This window comes from Protopterus annectens, chromosome 4.part0 (assembly GCF_019279795.1).
Source record: "Protopterus annectens isolate FY-2018-M chromosome 4.part0, PAN1.0, whole genome shotgun sequence".
Classification (NCBI taxonomy): Eukaryota; Metazoa; Chordata; order Ceratodontiformes; family Protopteridae; genus Protopterus; species Protopterus annectens.
In genome coordinates, this window is record NC_056733.1 from 1,964,354,733 (window position 1) to 1,964,375,454 (window position 20,722).

The 20,722-nt window shown below is 36.7% G+C and overlaps 1 long non-coding RNA gene across 1 annotated transcript in view; it reads left to right on the top strand.

Annotated features, from left to right (window-relative positions):
* LOC122800077 overlaps positions 1 to 20,722 on the top strand; it is a 1,513,804-nt gene that overhangs the window by 372,774 nt on the left and 1,120,308 nt on the right. The window lies entirely within an intron of this gene.

Sequence of the window (20,722 nt, forward strand, 5' to 3'; positions counted from 1 at the left end):
ATTTGTCCTTGTTTTAAAAAATCCATGCCACTGTTATCTCTGCCGTAGAGCTAATCACCTTTGTATGAGAACTATATCAGAGCTCCCCTCATTCCAGCTCAGAATGTCCAAGTTCCTTTCTTCTCATCCTTGAGTGATTGTACTATAAGCAAGACTGGAAAAAAAGCCAAAAACAAAAAACATGAGTGTCCCAATGTGAAATGCTGGTCCTACTAAAACTGGGAAATGACACCAAGCAGCCGATCACCTGTGAATGTCAGCTGCCACTAGGAACTGTTGTAATATAACTCTTGCTAAACATGATCCTACATAAATAATTACACAATAATGTAGAGTTTGCTACACAAGGAAATGTCAATGACTGCAACTCACCTGAGAAGAAGCAAGGTAGCCTGCATCAATATGTGATATTGTTTCAGCCTGAGCAAATGTTTTGAAGCCTAACGCTTTTGTATATGTGACTCTGTAAAAAAGACCAACATTTTCCATGTTATTAAAACCATACATTTGTTGCATGGGGAACAGACCTGATACTGAGCTGATACATGTGTACAAAAAAATGACTGGTTGTGATAGCATATACTTTGTGTTATGCATACGCCTAACTCAGATCAGAGGGAGTTGTTGTTGTTGTGTCATTCGGCTCCCGGTTAAGGGTCGCCGCAGCGGAATACTAATGATTGGCAGTAGATTTTTATGTGCCGAGTTGCCAGCCCTGATGCACAACCTTCAACGAAGGAATGCCCATTCACACATGTCTCCACACAGAAGACACTCTAGCTTAGAATCGAACAGGACAACATCTTACTGTGAGGCGACAACGCTACCACAGCACCACCACCACAGTTTCAGATCAGAAGGAGTAAACAACATATTATGGAAGTAGTTATTCCTAAGCCACAATGGTAAAAGACCATTAAACTTCACTGTCATGAACTGTGCCTGTGTTAGCACTGTGGCCAAACACATGTGCACCCCTGAAAAAGCATTCTGATTTGTCATTTTAGTTTTGCTGCCTATTTCCATAATGTATAACTTATAATGGTCTCCACTGGGCACCTTATTTTTTTAAGTGCATTACTGAACAGAGGAAAGTAGGCTAGATTAAATGTCATTCAGCAAAAGGCTGAAACAGTAATGTTTGTATAGCAACCATCCAAAGTACCAGGACCTATATGGCCCATACATCTACACAAATACACACACAAAAAATGCACATACTCCCCCACACATGCAATCGCTCACATGCAAACATACACATGCAAACGTACACATGCACACACACACACACACACACACACACACAAAACACACATGCGGAGACAAAAACATAGACATGCAGAAACACACTATATATATATATATATATATATATATATATATATATATATATATATAGATATATATACATACACGTATATATGTAGACATACATACATGCACTGCACTCATATATGCTGACATCCAGATATACAAATATATACATAATTCACACATAAAACCAGACACAAGCATACACAGACACAGCCAAACACACACATACATATAATCTGCACCCCCATACACACACAGCATTGCAGCTGTTGAATTTAAATTAATAACTTCACTGCTATGATGTTTTACAGGTCATTATCTACTTCTTATCCTGGCTAAAAATGCTGACTGGATTACCTTTCTGACCAAAAGATGGAAAAAATATATAAGCAGGTGAAAGCAAAAAATATTTTCTCCATTCCCATGTTGAAAATGATACCAGATATCCACACTTTACACACACACACACACACACACACATATATATATATATATATATATATATATATATATATATATATTTAGAAAGAGAGAGAGAGAAAGAGAGATATACAGAAATACTTGGAACATCATAAACTATCATCAGTTGCTCAGTTTGACTATAATCATATTTATTTGCAAGTCTTCTTTAATGTTTTTATCAAAAAAAATATTTACATTGCTTAATATGTGTCAGCCATTCTTTAAATGGCTTCTGTGGTTGTCTTCAGCTGTTATGAATATTTCATAATGCTGTGATTTTTAACTATAAATATTCCCAAGTTATAAATATTTGATGGCTTCAAAGGAGCACTGATTGCATGAAATATAATCTTTAGTCTTTTCTTTTCCAAAGAGAAAATGTTTGCATCCTCTGCAGAACATTCTATACCTAGAGACCACTTTGAGATGAACTGTAGTAGTCTGATTGTCATAGAAGCCAGTAACCAGCAGACTGTAATTACTAAGCACTGTAATTACTATTAGTGATGACCATTTGGCAATATTTCTGGGTGCATGAAAATTAAATAAATGTTCACCTTTTCGTAATCAAACTTTACGTTAGTAAAGTATAGCAGACAGCACAGCTAGTGAAAGAACCAGGAAAAAGGTAACAGCAGAAGCCCTTGAAGGCTGCAATGACATTTATACAAATTCAGTTTTGACAACGTACAAAATGCAGCAAAACAGTATCATGTATGTAGAATTCACAAAATGCATACTGTCCATAAATTTTGTGTGTGTGTGTGTGTGTGTGTGTGTGTGTGTGTGTGTGTGTGTGTGTGTGTGTGTATGCGCAAATCGTAAGTGTACATTTTTATGTAAGTGATGTGCAGTATAGTGACAAAGGGTATAAAGGTTACCCCAATATAGAATACGGAAGGAGCAAGTGATGGAAAATATTGCAATAACTTATCCTTCAAATCAGTATTTCAGTCATAATATTACTTTTAGTCTTCTTCATTTTTCCAAACATCTTTATTAAATTTGCACATATGACAAAGGCGATCTTAAATGTATATAAATGAAAAACATACAAAATTATACCACTTAAGTTACAAACAGTTTACATCACAGACACCATTGAAACAACTGTAGTTGTAAACACTATACATCACTTATAAACCATCCAGTCATTGTCAGTTAAGCATTATATAGCTCATTCAAATCCTGCCTCTTAAACCTCATTCCTGCTCTGCGTATATTGTTCCCACAATTACTATTTTTTCCTATGTAGTTTGCTCCTTCGCTTTTCTAATGACCTCAGTTCCAGTTATTTTCTCTCTGTTACTATATTCACTACTTCTATTAAAGTTGGTCTAGACTTTGATTTCTATTTTCTAGTAATTGCTTTTTTGGCAGCCACCATAATTAGACTCAGCAAGGCTTTATTATGTCTAGGCAATTCCGATTCTGTAGCATAACTCAAAAAAATCATCTCCCCAGTGAGTCCAATCCACTCACCCAGCATCTGTGTACTGAAGCCATACTGTACTTTAGAAAGAATTCTAAGGTGGTCCTCTAAGATACAGTGTTAGCCAGCATGAATCTGGAAATAGCTTTGAGTTTGCAGAACTCATTTCCATGTCATCTAATAATGGCCGCTGCTTATACATTTGCAATATCTTGGCCTGGATCTTCTGCTTGGCTCATATAAACATATAAACACTATAGAAGTAGATAAAACGACAGACTCATTCAATGGTCACATGTCAGCCTGTGTATTCTGAGAATAAGAATAGATGCAAAAGAACACGGTTGCAAGTAGTTCAGAAACCTGAGACCATTAAATGAAGATATAACATTGTTAATACCCTAAAGCTTTCTAATTGCCCTTGAGTCAATAATGGGTCACTTGTAAAGTAAGGGAATTCAAGCCTACAGGGGAGTGCCTCTAAAACAAATACTTGTCTTAATAAAATCTGAACATATCTACAGAAGTAAAAATATGCAGAAGACTTCAAAATAGCAGCTTAGAAACTATAACAAGCATGTTTTACTCTCCCTAATCACAATATCTCCCTTATATGATGAGGAGATAGAATAAAAGAGCTCATATCAAAATACAATGAAAGAACTTAATTCTTTTCAGTTAGTTCCTTCCTCCTAGGGTGTTGTAGAGAAAGCAATGACAATTTTTTTCTTTAAACTTAGATCCACGTGTACTGCGATAAACTTAGATCCAGATGTACTGCAGTGGCTCAAAACAAAGTTTGTTACAATATGGCAACTGTGAGAGACTGTGCCCTTTCAGATAGCAGATAATGAGTCACCAACCTGCTACACCACTCAAAGATGAGACTCTGCAGAAGATGGGACTCCCCAGCAGTGTAAAAATGTGTTTTGTTGTGTTTGTCACTGCAGTTTTGCTTTTAATCAACATCTTCCTTAGCAAAATGCATACACTGAAAGAATTGCATGAGTATAGGAATCAAATGTCACAAGATACAATCCTCAACAACTATAACTAAGTTCTGGCCATTGGTATTCTAACCCCTTCATAAACATCTTAAGCAGAGCTGACTACCAGCAGTTCCGTGATCCTTTCAAAAATGATAATTTACTGACTGACCCTCGGTATGTATCTAGAATGGACATTACACGGGATATGGTCTCATTCTTCTTAAAATTCTGGAATTCCAAAACATGCAGCTGTAAAATCAAAACTCCAAAAACTCCAAATGGTATTAGGAATAACATTTTGTACTGTCCTTCTTTGGGAAGGGGGGGCATTACCTCTTCTCCCCATGTGCAGAGGGCTTTGCTCCTTGTATCAATAGGTCATTATTCTTATCCCTGACCTACTATAACTATCAGACAAGAATAATTTCATCCAAGCTTTGCAGCTCTGGATCTTGGAATTGTATAATTCAGAATATCAGGATAACAAATTCCATACTTAAGTTCATTTCTCAAGGAAATTGTTTTGGTTACCATCTTGGAGTCAATGGTCACATGACTTGTCTAATGTCACCAGGTTTTACAGCATTTGATGCAGTAAACTGTTTTCTCCCTTATCAGGAGAATAAGGAAGCTTATTATGCTACCTGCCATTTGTAAAGTAAGAAGTATTTTGGTAGTTTGGAAGAGTGTGTACCCTCACTCTTTGATGCCCCTGATGGAGAAACAGTAGAATGTATGCTGTGACACTTCCTGCTCTCTCTACTAATCAGTTACATACAAAGATAGTGCAGTGATACTCTCTTGGTGGGTTACGCAGATAATACCATACTACTGTGCTGTTCTGTGTACACATACGTTATGTAGAATCTGAGCACCTAGAGTCCTGGATGTCAGCCTTGCAGCTTTTACAGAATGTCACTAAATCAAAGTGCATCCTGGGAAAGGAACTACTTGGGCAAAAGCAATTTACAAAAATCTTGGCACAAGACGGCAACCTTAATGAGGTAGTTAATAATATTAAGTACATTGTGGTTCGTATTACAGAAGGGTCAAATTTAGTCTTCAAATACAGAAAGCTAGAAAGACAACAGACATGTACATGAATCCTATGTAGAGCATAAGCATTCTTTATTGCAAAAATAGTCAGTAAAATAGTATGGAAAAGGCTGTTGTCTTAGCTCCTGTATGGGGCTTCCATCCAGAAAAAAATCAAGCCTTGCATATCCAGAATAAACTTGAATCTATTTACCACAGGGCAGACAGGTTTGTAGCACAGATGTAGCAAGTGCCTATCACTGTGTTGTTCTGCAATGGATTAGGTTGGTACAACTCTTAAATTTCAGGAACCAAATTCATGCTAAATTTGATCACAGACTTCTATAGCAAACAATATGTGTATATGCCTTCAACATCCTGAGCTGTTGCTTTCTCTTTCAAGAAAAATATAGCCGTTAAATGATTTTCTAGACTAGTGCTAAAATCCTGAAAAAAAGGAAAAAAAATAAAGATTTATGCAATAGACATTATTTATATAAAATTGGAACCAATGTTCAAACCCATGTTATGCAGACTACCAGTGTCCATTTAAAAATATAACTTCATTAGATGTACAGGAGTATGAATGCTTTCAGTCTCCAAAGTAAACAATTGCATTAACAGCAGTCACCTCTACTATGCCAGCTGTTTGCTAACCATACATCCATCAACTTCATTATATACAGCTACACGTCATACAATTAGTCCAACTTTGTGCATTCTGAATATACTGTGAAACTCATGGCATTCCTTTACCATATTTCAGTGCTAATTTAGAATAAATGAAAACACACTAAAACCACAATCCATCAGACTATCCACAATGCACTAAAACATTAATTGATAATATCTTTGTAATAACAAACTATGATCTAATTACCAAAAAGTAACTACTCTTATAAAAATAAATCTGTTTCACTGCTGTTGCAGTTATCATCACAGATTGCTCACCAATAGCAAGCTCCAACTGTACTTAAATACTCCCTTATGACAACAGCAATCCTTAAGAAGCTGCTGCAGTATAATTTTAAGATTTTAAAGTTTGACCTTAAGCATTTTTAATGCACTATTACTCCTTTTCCTGACATTTTCCCTGCATGATTACATTAAAAATGAGTAACAGTGGCAGTGCTAAATTTGATCACCAAGGCTATCAAAACAACATAAAATAGAAACGATCTAGGATGTTTACATGAAGCAAATGAGAATACCGAAGATTGGTATAGAAATGAGTCGTACCATGTAATAAAAATCTGTATTTTGATAATGAGAGAGGTAAATCAATTCATAGGAATCACTTGAAAGCATACTCAGAAGTTTCCATTTACATATCATTTTGTTATTATAGAGATGGTATCTGTGGCCATCCAAATGAGAGCAGGACGGTAATATATTGAATTCTTTCAGTCAAAGTACTCACTTGCAAGGCTGTACCCAAAGTTGCTATTTGATGTATAGGCTGAGTTTAGTGTATCATAAACTGTATGTAGGTAAGGTGTTAATCCTTTATGTATGCCTACATACTGAACTTTCATCAATAAATGTAACATTGGCTCAGTAGAACAAATGTTTCATGTGAATTATGCTCTTCTTCACTGCCTAAAAATGTGGATATGATTGCTATTTATTTTTTATTATCTACTTATACCTGTATAGTCTTCATAAACATATAAAAGGGATCTCTTGCAATGAAACCTAAAATCAAAAGGAAGAAAATATGCATAAAGTATGTATATGTACATGTACACATATGAACAAGTATTCATGTAGAACAATGATTATAAAATGCAGAGTCGTATTAATGTCATTCATTCATTCATTCATTCATTCATTCATTCATTCATTCTTTCTCTGATGAACTATATAATTCAGTTCATGGTCACAAGGAAGCTATGGATTATTGCAATATTTGTTGGGAACAAAGCAGAGAAAATTAGAGTAGAACAGAGTGATGACCTATCGTAGGGTCTACACTCAGTCACTATTATATGACACAAACTTTCATGTAATTTGGACAAATGTCAATTTACCTGTGGCAGAAGTTTTTAATGTGTTATAAAACCAGAACACCTGTTGAAAACTCCATAGAGGCAGGGATGATGTACAGACTATGAAGAGATGGTACTCCAGCTTAGAAAAGAACTGAGCAAGCCAAGTACTAAGAGGAAACAGAGCTAAACACTGCACTGTTATACTATCATTCTATTATGTTAAAGCTGACAGATAACAGCTGCATTCAAGTTCACTGGATAACAGACAGGCTAACACAGTAATTTATCAAGTTTAACATACTGTACCTAAGACTACTAAAATACAAATTAAGTACTAATTAAAACATTGATAATACATATATATATATATATATATATATATATATATATATATATATATATATATATATATATAAATAGATATATAGATATACAAAATATTTAAGTATCTGCAGTCATCATTATAATGGCAATGTATATTCAATAGTGTTCAACAGTACAGCTGTGTCCATGTCCAGACCTTTTAAAAAGCCTTCCTAACAACCAAAATAAGCAGCTATTAGACAAGTGTAGTCTGGAATATATGGCAGATAAAGAATACCTGAGATGGAAAACAGGGATGGAGGTGATGCAGAATGTTAAACACGCTTAAAGGACATACTAAATACCCTCTTTGCACTCTTCTTCCACCAAGCAAATGTAGTGCGATCTCAATAATGAACCATTAATAAAAAGGAAGGGACAGTATATGCAAGCATTTCTCTATCAGACGTGCTGGGTCCATGCACCAACTATGTTTTGACTTTATCGGCTTTTCCGGAGTAAACGTGAGGTAAGGCAATGTCAAGTGCACTACATGTATAAAAAGTAATAGACAAAACGATGGCTTCAGGATGGCCATTGTAGCAGATATGATTTCCAGAGTCAGAAGCAAACTGAGCCACATGATAAATGGTTTCCAGTCTGAATTAAATTATTTGAAACTGGAAAAAAAATGTAGATCATGTCTTCTTTGGTTATATGGGAATGAAAGTAGCACGAAAAACATGATAAACCAAGCAATCCAACCTTCTCTGCATCCAGCATTGTTTTCACTTTTAATTTCTGTTCAAGCATTAGTGCATGAAATGTAAAGTCTGAAATAATTTCGGTAAGTAAAAGTGAGGGGATATTGATAAGATAATGGATCTGGTGTGTTATGAGACAGGGTGTAATGCAAAAGGTAACTGCTATGGTCTTGGAATGATGGAGAACACAGAGTAGAAGAAGACAAAATTACCACTCTAGCTGAAGAAAGTTATGTTTACAAATGTTTAGTGCAGATGGATGTAATCAGCATGGAAACTACATGGATGTGATTGGAAATATGCATGTTCCACAAATAAATCATCGTGGCACTTTACACCTTTCAAGTGTTGAAACTGTCATGTAATGCAGAAACATAAAGGTATTGAGGCGACTGAAAGTGATGCCAAGCAGCTTGTGGTACAATGTGACCTGTGGCTAACATATTTCATAAGGTTTAATCTACCTGAGAATGACTATGCCCAAATAAATGCTGAATATCTGACTCCCGCAGCCATATTGTGTGTAAAGATCCAGAGTAGATGTGGGGCACTGAGAAGGCTGTAGGATGAAGCAGGGAGTCGAGAGCATAATCTGTTCAAACAATAATATATATTACAAGGATGAATAAATTACAGTTACAGGGGTACAAAGTTTACTTGTTCACTGAATGCTATCTTTCAAAATCATTTTTTCACTGACTTGAATGCCTCAATGACATATAGCAGTCTAGCAGATAGGATTAAGATTATGGCCTGCCACTTACCTTCACCCTGTAGTCCTAGGTTTGATACCTTCAGTCCTTATATGATAATTTGTAGCTCTGAGCAAGCCATTTAATCAGAAAGTACTTTCAGCCATTTATGATGATAGGTGGGTGTGCCTAGTAAGTTTATTCAACTAATAAATAAAATAAAAAATTCTAACAGATAGTTCAGTGCAGTTAAACATGAACATTAAAATACTTATCTAGATATAGAAATGGGTATGCATTACAAAAACAAATAGTAAAGTTTAAAGGTTCAATGTCAAATGAGCCAAACATAGCAGATATTCCTCAGTGATTTACATTCAGTCCTTAATTATTCAATGCCTTTGCTTCAAGCACTAAAGTGTAGGATGACATATAAATAATTAAATGTGGTGGTAATGACAGGTAGGATGCTTGGTCATTTTACCACTACAAATTGTTAACCTTCAACATTACTGAACAAATAGGATTCAGCAAATAATGCAATGTAAATAAATGGTGGAAGGAAATATTTAGCAGCAGAGTCAGAGTTACACATGTTGAATTTCACTTTGCAGGATTACATTGAAAAGGTTTAATCAAATGCTGCAAAGTGTTTAAATACTTTTAGGCTGATATGTCTATATGTAGCATGATCTGTTTATCATACTGTGATAGCTGTATGGGTTATATCCTGACATAGATATAACAACAAGACAGTTTCCAAAGATTCAGGGCACCTTCCAAGCACTTAAGCTGTCAAGCAGTTCAAGCTGAGCTGACTAAAAGACAAGTTTAGGTTGGAAGCCCTTTAGAACTTTACTGTTGCTGAAGAGTACACTCCTCTGGGGCTTTTGAGGATCAGTATTGGGCTTGTCCTTTTATTTGCTGTGCAGATGAGTTTCTTTGGGGGAAAAAACTTTCAGTTTCTTAATTTTGTTATTTTTTTTTTACTTTCAATTTTAGGAAAGTTATTTTAAATATAGGAGTGGTTTGTTGTAATTATCTGTCACAAGACTGCTGTATACGTTTAAAAAGATCACTCATTTTCTCCTGTCAGTCTAAAGTAATCGAAAATATTTTTTTCTGTGGAGAAAGTGTTTTTTTTTTTTTTGGTTGTTTTTTTATGGAGCTCCTTCAGTGTTTTAAAGTGCATTTTACTTTTTTCTTTTTTTTTTTTTTAATCAAAAAGTAACTTTTGTGGACTGGTAGTGTTTACCAGCAATTGCTGCTTGTCTTCCCTGAGGAAGAAGCATCATTTTCAGCTTGAACATGAAACAGACTACTGGTTCCAAGATTGGGCCTTCTTCCATCCACAAAAAGAAAAAAAATAAGCAAACAGCCTTTGTCACCACAACAGTCTAGTAATTTGCCTCAGCTGAGCCACTCTTGTCAGCCCTGGGAGAGGGAATGGGGATGGTTACCTTGTTCGGTCACAGTACTGTGCCCATTCTTGGGAAAGCAGCTGCTTCCATTAGTAACATGGTTGACCCCATTTTTCCTGACAAAAAAAAAAAACAAGCATGTAACTACTCCTCCTCTTTTTTTTTTTTTTGACTAGGAGTAGTGTACTGGGTCTGGCTACTAGTTACTGGTAAAAGAAAGATGGATTCCTGTTTTTCTGATGAGATTCAAGATTCTGGAGGGATGGATACAGTATTTTTCTCAGATTTCTTATTCAGACTCAGAGGAGGGTTCAGTTTTTCTGATTCTCCCTGTAGGAGTTTCTCTTTCTCTGAAAATATTGATAGAGTGTGCCAGTGTTTTCAGTGGGAGAGCGTTGAGGTTTCTTAGAGCCTTAGAAAATACTATGAGTTGTTACAGCAGTATTCGCCAGAATCAGTAGCCATTCTTCTTTTTCTGTCAGTTTTAGAGCACGTGTGTTACTGCCTGCGATTTTCCTAATAGTCTGCCAGCTAAACATAAAAAGGCAGATAGGGTGAATAACGTTCCTCAGTCTTTTAAATTTTTATACACTATTCCCAAATCTGACCCATCAGCTATAGCTTTGGCTGATCCCACTGTTGCTAAGCATGCAGTTAATTCCAATCCTATTTCCATTTAGGATGGGAAAATTATTGATAGGTATGCAGAAAAGTGTATACTTCTGCAACTTTGATTTTCAAAATTTTGAATTGTCATGCTCATATGTCAAAATACTTTTCTGACTAATTGTGGCAGCATGAGGAATGTTTTATGTGCAGTTTCTTCTTGTGAGGAGAAGTAAAAGTATACTTTAAATAACGTACTTTCTTCTGTTGCACAGGTCACTACACATTGTTTACAGTGTGTGTATGACTCTCTTGATATGTATTCCAGGGCTATGGCCACTGTACTGTTTTGAGGAGGTCTGCATGGCTGCATTCTCAGAACCTTCCAGATGATGATGTTAAAAGTGAAAGTTTAAACTTTCCCTTGCACAAAGATTTGGTGTTTGCCCCCTCTGATGCAGAGATGATCAAAAAGTGTAATGAAAGGGACAAGCTTATCCAGAGAATCGCTAAAATTTTTCATCCTTCCTTTTTCAAATTGTCCAAAAGATTTGTTATCTCCTCATTACATTTTGGAAAAAAAACCCAGAATAAACAGTCTCAACAAAATTCAGGTAAAAAGTTTAAGAAGTAGTAACAAGGGGATTCAAAAAAGAAGACTAGCACTCCTCAAAACAATTGATAGTCCAACAAGTCTGAATGACTTTTCAAGAGACCTTGTGACCCCCTCCCACCCTGACCCCCTTTTTTTCAAGGATGTCTGAATCTTTATTTTCCTCCTTGGCAGGCATAACATTATTTCAAACAAATGTTTTCTAAAAATTGTTAATCAGGTTACAGATGGCAGTGGAAGGAAATTCCTTCTTTTCAGGAGGCCAGTCCTCATCCTTCAGATCAGATTCTTTTGTTCCACCTGTTCTCCATCATATGCTGCCCCCCCAAAAAAAGTATAACCAGTTCCTCCTTCCCAGGTGGGGAAATATTTTTATTCAAGTATTTTCCTAATGCCAAAGAAAGAAAATGCTTGGAAACCAGTTCTGGAACTTTTTTTCCTAAACATGTTTGTGATAGTTCCCAAATTCAAAATATGTCAATGCACAACCTGTTACACGTTCTTCCACTGCATATGGACAGCACAGTGGTGCGGCAATAGCATTGTTGCCTCACAGCAAGAGGTTCTCTGATTCGATCCTCAGCCGGGGTGCCTTCTGTGTGGAGTCTGCATGCCCTAACTGCATTCATGTGGGTTTCCTCCGAGTGCTCCGGTTTCCTCCCATATTACAAAGAGATATATCTGGAGCATTTCTCCCTGGGCCTCCACTGAAAATTGGCTTCATTCTAAGTCAGACTTTTCCGGTTAACAAACGTTAAATAAAATAAATAAAGTTTCTTGGTAACAGTATACTTAAAAGATGCTTATCATCACACATTTATTCATCTAGACTTCAGATGTTTCTTAATGTCTTATGTATGTGGATAATATTATCAGTTCTCTGTGTTACCCTTTGGACTATCCATTTCCCCAAGAGTATTCACAAAGTATGAAGCTGATATTCACATTTTTCCATATTTAGATGACCTATGTATTTTTGCAGAATCTTTTTCAAAGTGTCAGGAATCTCTGTCTTGAATGAGAGATTACTTATATAAGTTGGGATTCCAAGAGAGCATTCAAAAGTTTTTCCTGACTTAGGATTGTGTTTCAGAGATGTCAGCTAGACACCTCAGCTCAAAGAGCTTTTCTTCCACAGGACAAAAATCAATATTTATTTAGATCTATTTCTTAGGTTTTCTACTTAGACTTCAGTCACACTGAGGGAATACCTCAAGATTTTGGGTCTCATGGCATTTATGATCCTCATGATACCCCCGGCAAGACTCCACATGAGAAAGATACAGTGGTATCTGAAATATCTTTGCTCCCAGCATCAACCCCTTTATCTTTTCAAAACTGCAGTCTTGGGGTTGTCAGAAGAGAAACTGTTTTACAAAGACAACTGATATCCTTAAATCTAGGCCTCACCTTTTCCCTCCCTGCTCCAAAAAGTCAGTCACTACAGATGACTCACACTTTGCTTGGGGACAGTTCCAAGAGGGATAAAAGTGCAGTGTGCGTAGGACACCAAGAACATATGCAAGCATATAAATATCAAGGTAAAAGTGCAGTGTGCATAGGACACCAAGGACATATGCAAGCATATAAATATCAAGGTAAAAGTGCAGTGTGCGTAGGACACCAAGACATATGCAAGCATATAAATATCAAGATAAAAGTGCAGTGTGCGTAGGACACCAAAGATATATGCAAGCATATAAATATCAAGGTAAAAGTGCAGTGTGCGTAGGATACCAAGGACATATGCAAGCATATAAATATCAAGGTAAGAGTGCAGTGTGCGTAGGACACCAAGACATATGCAAGCATATAAATATCAAGGTAAGAGTGCAGTGTGCGTAGGACACCAAGACATATGCAAGCATATAAATATCAAGGTAAGAGTGCAGTGTGCGTAGGACACCAAGACATATGCAAGCATATAAATATCAAGGTAAAAGTGCAGTGTGCATAGGACACCAAGGACATATGCAAGCATATAAATATCAAGGTAAAAGTGCAGTCTGTGTAGGACACCAAGACATATGCAAGCATATAAATATCAAGGTAAAAGTGCAGTGTGCGTAGGACACCAAGGATATATGCAAGCATATAAATATCAAGGTAAAAGTGCAGTGTGCGTAGGACACCAAGGATATATGCAAGCATATAAATATCAAGGTAAAAGTGCAGTCTGTGTAGGACACCAAGACATATGCAAGCATATAAATATCAAGGTAAAAGTGCAGTGTGCATAGGACACCAAGACATATGCAAGCATATAAATATCAAGATAAAAGTGCAGTGTGCATAGGACACCAAGACATATGCAAGCATATAAATATCAAGATAAAAGTGCAGTGTGCGTAGGACACCAAGGATATATGCAAGCATATAAATATCAAGGTAAAAGTGCAGTGTGCGTAGGATACCAAGGACATATGCAAGCATATAAATATCAAGGTAAGAGTGCAGTGTGCGTAGGACACCAAGGACAGATGCAAGCATATAAATATCAAGGAGATGCATGCCCTGATCAAGACACACAAGTCTCTGAGCCATCTTTGGCCCCGGGACCTCTTCAAGTGGTTACAGACAGTATTGCACTTGTGACACAAGCAAGGGAAAACCAGGTCATTCCCCCTTTGCAGACTAGCCATTTTAGCTTGGCATATAGCTTAACAGCACAATCTCATTCTGCAGGCAGCCTACATTCCATCAGAGCAAAATGGTGTGGAAGACAAGCTGAACAGGGTCAGGCAGATCCTAACAAATTGATTGGGGAGATGGATAGTTTGGCTTTAAGTAGACCTGCCTCCTCCTTGAACAATTAACTGTCAAGAATATGTTCCAGAATTACATGCAAGAAGGTCTGGAAGACAAATGCCTTTTCTTTCCATTGGACAGGAATATTCCTGTATGTTTTTCTACCCTTTCTACTAATATCCAGGGTAAGTCTAAAGATTAAGAAGAAATCCCCCAAGATCATCATGTTGACTCCCTTCAGACTCAGACAACCATGGTTCTGTCTACTTTTGGTAACTGCCAGGGGCAATTACCGCAAGCTTCCTCACAGATTGGATCTGCTCACACAATAACAGGGGTCAACTTCAGTTGACTGCCTGGAAGTTAGGGTCTTACTTAATTTCAGACACCTGTTTACTGAGAATGTGCAGTAGGGACTAATGCAAATAAGAAATGCCTGGTACAATAAAATCATATATTAGCAAATGTAACAATTTTCTAATTGGTGCCAAACAACATAACCAGCACCTAGTCAGGGCTAGTTGTTCTCTGCCTTTACAATACTTGTGTGAGTTATTATCCTTTGTCCTTTCTTATTCTTCTATTAAGGTTCATTTATCCACCATTCAGCATGTCTGCCCATCGATCTTCTTCTTTCAAAACATTCTCATGTCAAAATATTCTTGAAAGGGGTTTTGCATAAGAGGCCTCCAAAAAAAAAAAAAAAACACTGGCACCTATTTGGCATCTTAATTTTGTTTTACAGAAGTTAACAGATGCCCCATTTAAACTAGCTAATCTGATTGACTTGAGGTTTGTAACATGGAAAACAGTTTTTCTAATTGCTCTGACCTCTGCAAGAAGGGTATCTGAGTTTCAAGTTCTTATGGAGAGTTAACCCTATTCTTTGAGAGGTAATCCACCTTTTATGCGTAAAGCAGTATCCAAGTTTTCTTTAAGCCAAACTATCCATCTCCCCATTTCCTGAACCTACAAATGAGTGTGAAAATATAATGCATACCATGAATGCCCACAGAAAGCTCTGGTACTATCTTGACAGAACTAAATCTTTCAGATCTTCGGATCAATTGTTAATTTCTTGTGAGGGTAAGAAGAGAAAACCAGTGTCAAAATAGACTATTAACAAATGGTTATATAAGCCTATTACATTTTGTTATTCTCTCATTAACAAAACTATTCCAGACTCAAGGCCCACTCTACCAGGGCCTTGACTTCATCTATGGCTTTTAGAAAGGGTTGGATTGTAGAAGTATTCTAGAAGCTGCAACTTGGTCCCTGCTATGTCCAAATCAAGCTTTGCTAGGACAATTATTCATGTGTTTCTAGACTCTTCCCTCTTCCACCTCTCAAATGCTGCAAAGCTTTATCTGTCATAAAGAAAGCATTTATAGCTATGGGAGTCTGCCCTTATGGCTAAGGCTACTGCAGCAGTGATTGATATGAAGAACATGGTGCAGTTGTGTAAGATGAACTTACTATAACAATAGATATTTGAATGATCACTGCTGCAGTAGCTGCTCTCTCCCGCCATCCCTCTCGCTATTATTATTATTATTATTATTATTATTATTATTATTATTATTAGAATTCCATGGCATGGACATTTACTTTTTGTTGTTCCTAGCGTTGTTGTTTCAGGGCTCAGCCTGCCTCTCTCTGCTGGCCGGAAAGCACTGAAGGGCTTCTTACTCAAACATGTGTTTTAGTTAGCTTAGCTCATGTCACTTGATAGTTTGGGTGCCTGTAAGGTGACCTGAAGCTTTGGAAGCTGGACGGTCATTATATCCTTTGCATTATATAACCTGGGTTATACTAAGGCTACTGCAGCTGTAATCATTCAAATATCTACTGTTATGGTAAGTTCAACTTACACAACTGTATTTTTTTGCTGACATCAGCAGTCATTGGGAAAAAGGAATTAGTTCTTTTCCCCACTGTAGTTTGATCTCAGAGCTGGTATGTACGAGTTGTAGGGAGGGTATGGAAGGTGCAGGTGGAACAGTTTTAGGTGTTTGTGAGTGTGGTTTAAGGGTTTGTTTCATTTGATTCAATAAATCCCTGTTATTTCAAAGTTTTATAGTCTTTTGTATTGCTGTTTGATAGTCTGCAATGACCAGATGATATAGATCCTGCAGTAAACAGGCAAATAGCACAAACAGCAGATACAATTAAAGATTGTGGTAAATTATAAATGAAACCCTTGGCTTAGACTTCAGTTTACTGCAGTTGTAAGCAAAGCATGATTAACTTTCTACAGGTCATTGGTTAAAACAGTAATAGTTTGGTCTTTGGTATCCAGTACAACTAGAGAGAGAGAGAGAGAGAGAGCAGACATATCTCAGAAAGGTCACCAGGATAATAAGAGCTAATTAAGGTACAAAGATTGTTTCAAAATCACTGTCATTATATTTGGTCTTATACAAGGTATTGATCGTAAATGTGTGTTAAGCCAATAAGGCATTAGTTGATGTAAATAAATATGAGTACTTGTCACAATAAAATACAGTCACAACCAGTTCAGACAAGTGGAAGTAGGGTTTATTACTTAAATATTAAATACTCCTTTTAACAAGGCATTTCAACTTCAAAATAATATTGAGGATATTAACACATTTAATAATATTACAGTTATGCAAAATTAGTATTAACTAATATGTTAATAAATTATCATTTAAAAAAATTTTTTGAAAGCAGCCACAAAGTAATTTAGTTATGTATTTCACAAGTAGTTATGATATCAAACATTTCTAGAGTATATCTGTAGCCATATTATCAAAAAACAATATATTTCATTTTAGAATTATTCTGGATTCCAGTGATTAACAATAATCCTTGAATGAACCTCTAACATAGAACAAGATTCTAAGATGCTTTAAGTTAATGCTTCTTTTCAGGCAAGAAGTTCATTAAAATTCTAATAAAGTTGTTTTAACGAAAAAGCAGTTCATTAAAATTAAGTGCGTCAGTATACAATGTACATTTAGGACTTAACATCCCATAAATATCTTGTATCCCTTAAAGAATTACATTACATGCTATTTTTCAGAGTGCATATACTGTTCCTGTTGTGCAGCATGACAACTATGTATAAAATAATATTATGTCATTAACAAAGTTAATATATATAATATATATATGTATATATATATATATATATATATATATATATATATATATATATATAGAACCTTACACATCTGTTACATGGCTATGTGCTAGTATTCTTTACCTACTTATTAACATATTTAAGCATTTTTTTTAAATAAATAATGTGTGTATTGTCCTAAATAAATAAATAATTTAATATACCTGGTCACTTGGAAATGGCTTGGTTCTGATGTGAAAATCTATGTGCTAGTATAGAGCAGTAGTGCACATAAGACAAAGACTGGTAATTGCTGGTAATTTCAGTAAAATTACTATCATTCGGAAAAAGAGTAAAAGTTTTCAGTACATCATCTTTTGAGGTTTCCTGAATTATCTAAGGATATGTCTGAGTATTTGTCTCAGCTAATTGCACAAAATGCAAATGAAAACACAAACAAGATCAGCCTGAGAAAATTCCTAAAAAAACAGGTAAACATATTCAAGTGGGACTTAAACTACAAACAGGGACAGGCAATAGTTAAGCTTCTTTGTAAACACAGCTGCAAAGCTTTATCTGTCATTAAGAAAACATTCATAGCAAGGCAAACATCTTTGTAAAAAAAAAAAAAAAAAAAAAAAGAGAAGAGGCAAAAGGGACAACTGCACAGGATGTGAGAAGGAGATCATAGTTTATTAAAGAGAAATGAGCAACAACCCAGTTTGTTGAGGGACTTCTTTGGTGAGTGTTAGATTGAGTTACATTTGGTGAAGAGTGGGAGATTTGTTAGGGAAAGGGGTTGAGATTAAGTAAAAGACAGGTTTGACCAGACATTGGGAATGGATGGGCTAATTTTTAAGTGGACTTTAGATGATGTGGGATAGTTGCAGGGTGGGATTTAAGTTTTATAAGGCTGTAACTGGGAAGAGAAATCATATTCTCTTGTGAATTTGCAAAGACAAAGTTACTTCCATGATGACCTGTAGGTATTCTTGGAGAACAGGTAGTCCTCAGGTTAATGGTGAGTAGTAGGTTCTTGTCAGTGGCAGATGGTTTTATATTTAATAATTATTGTTATATTTATTTTTTGTAGGTTTGGAGGGATGGATGTGGCTGCAGTTTGGCTAGGATGGTGATGGTGGTGGAGTGCATGGTGTTGGTTGGTCTGGGTACTCGGCAATGTTTTTTTGTGTTTTCCATGCTTTTATTTATTTGGCCTTTCCCTGGTTGTAAGTTTTCCTTTCTGGTGGCATTGGTGGTGAGTGTGGTTTGGAGGGGTATGAATCAAGTGGTTAATTGTGGGAGTAGGATGGATGGCTGTGCGGTTGTTGCTCAGAGCAGTCTCTCTGCTGATGGTTGCTGCTGGAGGAATTGGAATGGCAGATGGACTTTCAGGCTGGTGTGATACCCAGGTGAAGCTTTATTTTTGGAACCTGTCTGATAAATGGAGAGAGGGATTCTCATGTTCGTTGGTAGTTTGTTCTGTTCCTCGTAGAGCATGGTCTTGGGGGAGGACACTTGCATATGTGGTGTGAGGTCACCATCAGTCTGGGAAAAACGGCCGTTTTCCTATGCATGCGCAATGAGGTTTAAGAGTCAGGGGGTTGTGCACTTAAATAGTAATGGGTAATCGTGAGTAATATAGGAGCACCAACCTTCCTTCCTGTTGAATTGCATTGGTCTGTTCCATATAAAAAAAAAATTGGTACGCGGAGGTTGGTGCGGAGGATTAGATTTTGAGTTGTAATTTTAAAGAGCACTCAGATTGGTATAATGATTAAAGTCTTTACTTCATATGTTTAAGGTACAGGGTTTTATTATAAAATGAAATGACCCATCAGGATCCCCTAGTTTAGTATTTTGTGGTAGGCAGATGCAGAATGCAGAGTTTTGTTCCCTCAGCTTTTAGTTTTGCCAAGGAGGTGATTGGAAGATCATGATCACTAAACAATGACATACATTTGAGTTTCAGATTTTGAATCCTTTAAAATTGTCTTGCAGTTGCCTGGATTTTTGTGGAGTGACTGTGGTGTATTTTATGGGATTCTAGCAGATCACTGAGATGATCAGAAGATGAGGGTTATGGAATAATGATGTATCTTTGAATTTCAGACTGGAATTTGCAACCTCTGTAACATTAGCAGCTTTCATAGTTTATAAAAGAAATATTTAAAATATGTCTTACAGGACCACCAGCTTTTTTTGCTAGATACCTTTGAATTGTCCAGGTTTTAGTGGGAGGTTTGGGTTTATTTGTCTGTTCCTCATGAAGGCTTTGGCTGGTCATCGAGATGATTGGAAGATTTAAGTTACCAAATAATTGACATACAATTGAGCTTCAGACTGCAGATTTCTCAGATAATATATGCTAGAACTAACCCTGTAACTCTAGCAGCTTTCGAAGTTTATAAGATGCAATATTTAAAATGTGTTGCTTTGTTTGGCTTTGTCCCTGTTTCTTGCATTGAGATGTCACGAGGTATGCTTTACTGCAAAGCTTATAGGTGGAGCATCTGGAGAGTCATATACCAAAAAAAAATAAAAAGGGAATATATATCAACAGGCAACAGCTGTGTGTCAGGAGTGGGGTTGGCAGGCAGTTTCTGGCTGGTTTGGAGTTGCAGGTTGCAGAGTATATTATTTTTTGGTTGACTGTGATCCCTTGCTGGGTTCTGAGGTGACGGGGTCAGTTCAAAGACAGTTTTTCCCCTCACTCTGTGTGGAGTCTTAATGTGTTGTCATTTGTTGCAGATAGGGAATACACAGGCCATTGTGGTGCAGGTGGAGGAACTCTTCCAGGAGCTGCCTAATGCCTAATGAGTGCGGGATGGCAGATGATGTGGGGGAGTCCAGTTGAAAGAGACTACATTTGATGCTGAGGGCCAGGTCAGTGGCTTGTTGAGAAATGTATTTGCAGTGTATCCTTCTGCAGCTGGAGTGGCTCAGAGCAGAGTGGCAGGTTATGATATACAGTTGGGGGTCCCCTTAGGTAGGGCAGAATTGGAGAGTGTAGGGAATGATTGTAGGATAATGGTATATGAGGTCTATCAGGGGTTGGGTGAATCTGGAGGGTCTATGGTGGATACATAGGGTTGCCATGAGCTGGGACAAGATGAAACAATCAGTTGGGAGAATAGTATATATATGTCTGTGGGGAGCATGGGGTCATCTGGGGTGGGGTTGGATCATTTTCTGAAGCATGGTTGAATTTTGGCTTATGGTCAGGGGATTGATTAAATACACAGGCTTTAAGACTGGGGAAAGGGT